At 42.6% G+C, this 5,383-nt stretch overlaps 1 pseudogene; it reads right to left on the reverse strand.

Moving 5' to 3' along the window:
• Positions 1 to 208: 208 nt before the first annotated feature.
• LOC129837557 (protein rapunzel-like) lies at positions 209 to 2,236 on the reverse strand (annotated as a pseudogene).
• Positions 2,237 to 5,383: the final 3,147 nt, after the last annotated feature.

Raw genomic sequence — 5,383 nt, forward strand, 5'->3', positions numbered from 1 at the left:
TTGAGTCTCTTTCCATGGAGGGGCTCGGCTCTGTTACGTTTGTGATAGGGTCCTTCCATGGAAGGGCTCAGTTTTGCTACTTTGTATTAAAGTGTATATTGAATTCACAAGTTCTTGTAAGAGTGTTATATTTCTGAGACGATTCTCCACGACAATGTGTTGCCGTTTATTGTCACGAAGCATAATGACAAATGTAGAATTAGATGTTTTTATTATGACTGAATTAGTACGAATTTGAAAGATTAGTCAATTAAACATCACTTCACATCCATGCTGTAACAACTGGCATGAATAATGTGTTCACAAATAGGCACAGCTTGGGAGGTAATACCATTAAAGTTCTGCTACTGCAGCGTGCTTGATATGAGTTCAGAAGCAAGACTTTGAGTGTATTGTGAAGACAAGGCACAGTAGAAAACACTGAGTGCCAAGTCGTTTTCCCGGATGGCAAAACAGCTTCCATGTTCTCTTTTATTGTAATGTAGGCCAGCCTGTGTCATAGAGAGACAAAATGAGAGCACAGCTCACCAGCTGCAATCTCAGCAAAATCATCTCTGTGGAATTGTGGGCAGCAAGGTTATTCATTATTATGAGTATTTGGCAGTAGGGTAAGATGCATTGAGTTAAGCTATTTAACTATGAGAGAGTATTGAATAAAATGTGGTCATAAGCTTTGGTAGGAGTTAGTCACTTATAATAATAAAATGCATATACAGTTAATGAAATACTCTGCAAACACTGGGCTATTTTAACACTGCCTCAAATTAGCAATACATTCAGATTTCTATGCAGTGAATCTAATTGCCACCAAAGCTACTTGCTATACACAGTGCATAGTATTACGTAATAGCTAGGACAAACTACATGGTGTATTCACAAAACCTAATCACCCAATTTACCATAATTCCCCACACATCCTCTTTGAGTTGGTCAAATCAGAATTTAGAATAACCCCTCAGGTTGACAACATAATGATCCCTATTTGTCTGACTTGTTGCACCTCTATCAGCATCACTCTGAGTGTACGCACAACGCCACATTCTTGTGCCTCTCCCAGTAGTGGCAGTCCTCAGGGAAGCTCCAGGTGGCCTCGCTCTCCTTGTGGTGACTGACAGCATGCACCACGAACCCTGCCAGCTGCTTCTCCAGGACCTCCACCATGGCCTGGGCATCACCCTTCTTCCCCGGCCCCTCCATCAGTTGCCGGATGCAGTCGCGGGGCACCGGTTGGGGACTGGTGCTGTAGGAAATCACCAGGTAAGGTATCGTTCACCTGCAGCACCTCAAACCAGTTCTGACCGACCATGTGTTGGAAGTGGTACCCCGGCACGCCAGTTCCGATAGCTGCTGCCAGAGTGGTTGACCACTCGGACCAACCAGCTCACCCAGTCGTACTTCCTGGTGAGGAATTCCTGTACTTCCTGAGCCGTGACCTGAAGATTGCGTTCCTCTTTTTCCTGGAGAAGATGCTGGGCTTCAAGGCAAGCCTGTTCAGGGAAGGCTGCTACGCAGGCCTCGATGCATGCCTTCATCTTTGATTCCACCTCCCTGATTTTGCTGCTCCAGTTATGGATGGTTTCCTGTTCCTCACCTGGTCCCTTGGTGAGGGCACAGTGGTTCAGCAGGGCAATTAGGCCCAGGCAGAAGAGCTCCTTCGTCCTCACACAGAAGTCCTCCAGTAGGCGCCTGTTCCTCGCCTCTTATCTGAGACAAATGGAGAACCAACCACTCAGCTGTTGTGAATAACAATCAAATGTATCATCCTATTTACCATAATCACAAGTTAACAGTTCAAATTCATTCCACAAGTGTTGTCAAACTAAAATACTCAACCAATGACATGCTCCACAGATGCATAAAGACCCATTTAGCATGGTTAAGAACACTTTACCTCTCCACCAACTACAAGATGGACTACCCAAAGCTGTTGGTGCCCATCAGAGCATCTTACAGCCAATACAGGTTCTTCTCCCCTCCGGTGCTCCAGAAACAGCCTCTTCTTGACCACCTGAAACTGTGGCTTGGCCTCCAGAATGTCCATGTACTTCCGGAACTGGTTCCTGATGTTCTCCTCCACTGAGAAGTAATAGGAATCCAGCTGGCCCTTCTTAATCTCACAGTCAATGTCCTCCCGCTGGGTGGACAGTACGTCCAGCTTGTTCCTCACGGACAGGAACTGCTCTTTGACATGGAATACCTCTTTGCTCTGCACGTGGTTACAGACCAAAACATACATTTATGGTCCACATCACGATTAAATCTTAAAGGGGCAATCAGCAGTTCCTACACACATTTTTGGAATTATAAAGTGATGATATGTACCCATTGATTCCTGAAGAATATAACTTATAAATGCCTGAGCTGAGTTCAACTATCTTACCATATCAGAACCCAAAATATGAGCTGGTTTTACTCCATGCGTGTCAACAAAGTAAATATAAACAAACACTATAAAGTCTGAAAACATGGTTAAAGTATACTTTTTATATCATGTATGGTCAGTCCTTACATCCATAGCTCTGTTTATGATATTATAATTTGTTTATGTTATGAATGTTATAATGGAGGGGTGTTTTTTGTTATAGTTTCTACTGCTGTTGTCCCTTTAATTATTTACAGTCAGTAAAAATAAATACATAGAATATCATAATTAACTCAATAAGGTGCTGTAGTCAGGCAGCAAGTGTAATCACTGGCCTGGAATGGCACTATGCCACTATTTACAGACACGTTTTAGAGACGCTTGTATACAAGAGCTACATTTTTATATCTGATATTGTCAAGGTCAAAGGTAAAAATCTGTATAATATTGAATGAGATGCAACATTTGCATGTAAAACAAATGTCAATCTAAAGCCAAAATGAGATAATACATTTATCATGACATAAAATGACTGAAATAGACAGAGGTGTGAGCAGCCCTTCACTGGGTCTGTTTATGCCTCATTTGGTTTCAGAACCGACCAAGCCCAAGCAATATATTTAAAAAAAATCTCCTTTCATCCTTTCAACTCTAATAGGCTAAATTATTACGTCCTTGATCAGTCCACAATCTGTAGAGGATGGATGGTCATACAGACACTGCGCCATTTTCAAATACATGATGTCAAATTAACCAAGCCTTAATTAATAAATACACACAAATTAGATGTGTTTTATTTGAATATCTTGGATTATATTTTTACCAACAGTCTGTGTTGTATTTTCCAATGTTTAAAAGATGAACAATTTACAGCAAATTTTTAAACGTACTTTATTTTACTTTTACATTTGTATTACTCCAACTGCAATTAATAACTATTGTAGTTGGGTAGGTCGAATAACATAATAATTCAGTGTTTTCATTCATGCCCATGTTTGATGGAGATGTATGGGTACATTTACGCATGCATTTAGCTAAGTCCCATGAGAAGCATTTGGCACACCTTGCAGCCTTTACCCCTATCTTGTTGTTAGAGAAACCCATTCGTCTTACAACAGCACAATGGTTCTTTACCTGGTAGTGGCTCGACTTGTCCTTTACGCCCGATCAGCCACAACAGTTCCAGTTAAGATTTTTTTTCTCAAATATTCCCAAGGCTCTTCGCTGTGATGTTGAGGATAGGTCCTAAAAGAGAGGAGGAATCACGGCCACGCATTTAATATCTGCATGTCCACTCACTCAATGTTGTCATTCTCCCTCATTTTTCAGAATAAATGCCTGAAACATTTACATTACATTTACATTTAAGTCATTTAGCAGACGCTCTTATCCAGAGCGACTTACAAATTGGTGCATTCACCTTATGATATCCAGTGGAACAACCACTTTACAATAGTGCATCTAAATCTTTTAGGGGGGGGGGGGGTTAGAAGGATTACTTTATCCTATCCTAGGTATTCCTTAAAGAGGTGGGGTTTCAGGTGTCTCCGGAAGGTGGTGATTGACTCCGCTGACCTGGCGTCGTGAGGGAGTTTGTTCCACCATTGGGGTGCCAGAGCAGCGAACAGTTTTGACTGGGCTGAGCGGGAACTGTACTTCCTCAGAGGTAGGGAGGCGAGCAGGCCAGAGGTGGATGAACGCAGTGCCCTTGTTTGGGTGTAGGGCCTGAAACAATGTCTAAAGACTGTTCACAATTAGTGGAAGCCATAGGGAACGGAATATGGGCCCCTTCCCTTTAAATGGTGGATAGGCTTTCATTGGAAAAACAGCCATTTCAAAGTAATGGCACTTCCTGGATGGATTTTCCTCAGTTTTTCGCCTGCCTTTACAGTTCTGTTATACTCACATACATTATTTTAACAGGTTTAGAAACATTAGAGTGTTTTCCATCCAAATCTACCAATTATTTGCATATCCTAGCTTCTGGGCCTGAGTAGCAGGCAGTTTATTGTGGGCACGCTTTTCATCTGGAGGTGAAAATAGTGCCCCCTACCCTAATGAAGTTAAAGTTAAGCTTAACAAGGGCACCAGAACCAGCGGAAGCAATATAGCCCCATAACATCAAAAGGCCACCTCCATATTTTACAGTAGATATGGGGTTCCCTTCTGCTTATGCTTCCTTACTTTAACGCCAAGCCCACAACTGGTATGCGTGGCCAAAGAGCTTCATTTTAATTTTATTCAACAAATGTAATAGCCTGGAGTTCGTTAAACGACATAGGCACTTTGATTGGAATCTGTTATTCTCTCTCTCTCTCAACCACTCCCGTGGGACTTGACCCCAAGGACCATGCCTCAGTACTACCTGGCATGACAACTTCTGTCTGTCCACCTGGTCGTGCTGCTGATCCAGTTTCTACTTTCTGCCTGTGGCTATGGAACACTGACCTGTTCACCGGATGTGCTACCTTGTCGTGCTGCTAACACAGCTTCTGCTGTTCTTCCTGCGGCTAAGTAACCCTGACCTGTTCACCGGTCACCCTACCTTCTCCTGTAGCTGATGTTTTGACCCCTTCTCTCTCTTGCTTTCTCTTGCTCTCTCACTCCCCCTCTCTGTCTCGCTCTCTCTCTCTCCCCCCTCTCTCTTACCCTCTATCCGTCATTCTATCTCTCTCTTTCTCTGTGCCATGTAAGGGAATGTTGTGGGAGTGACTCATGCATGCTGATTGGGTTACTCTTAAATACACCTTTGATTGGCTAACAATCCCACGGCTGCAGAGCAGAACATAGCTGCAACCCAATTTATTCGGAGTGATGCCAATTTCCATGGAAATCTTTCACTAAAAACCGCTCAAGGATCCGCCCCTTTTTTTCAATTTTAGCCTAATCTAACTGCCTGTAGCTCAGTCCCTGAAGCAAAGATATGCATATTCTTGGTACCATTTGAAAGGAAACACTTTGAACTTTGTGGAAATGTGAAAGGAATGTAGGAGAATATAAGACAATAGATCTGGTAAAAGA

This window comes from Salvelinus fontinalis, chromosome 38 (genome assembly GCF_029448725.1).
Source record: "Salvelinus fontinalis isolate EN_2023a chromosome 38, ASM2944872v1, whole genome shotgun sequence".
Taxonomy (NCBI): Eukaryota; Metazoa; Chordata; class Actinopteri; order Salmoniformes; family Salmonidae; genus Salvelinus; species Salvelinus fontinalis.